A 246-nucleotide genomic window follows, 5' to 3' on the forward strand; every position below is an offset into this window, starting at 1 on the left:
CAGCAAATACCACCAATATTATCCAGTGCAGCAGCAACACTCGCAGCAGCAGCAGCAGCAGCAGCAGCAGCAGCAACAGCAGCAGCAGAAAGAACGCCAGCTGCAACGGAAGCCTCGGATCTACAGATTTCGCGTTCAGGGTTTAACGATCAATGCAGCTGCTACAGCTGCAGCAACTGCTGTTGCTGCTGCTGCTGCTGCTGCTGCTGCTGCTGCTGTTGCTGCTGCTGCTGCTGCTGCTGCTTA

General features: G+C 55.7%; 1 protein-coding gene across 1 annotated transcript in view; it reads right to left on the reverse strand.

The window, feature by feature from the left end:
- EMH_0084190 (Hsc70/Hsp90-organizing protein, putative) overlaps positions 1-246 on the reverse strand; it is a gene marked incomplete at both ends in the record, with an annotated part of 3349 nt that overhangs the window by 198 nt on the left and 2905 nt on the right. The gene's annotated exons all lie outside the window — the stretch shown is intronic.

This window comes from Eimeria mitis, genomic scaffold (genome assembly GCF_000499745.2).
Source record: "Eimeria mitis Houghton genomic scaffold, Emh_scaff5777, whole genome shotgun sequence".
NCBI classification, from domain to species: domain Eukaryota; phylum Apicomplexa; class Conoidasida; order Eucoccidiorida; family Eimeriidae; genus Eimeria; species Eimeria mitis.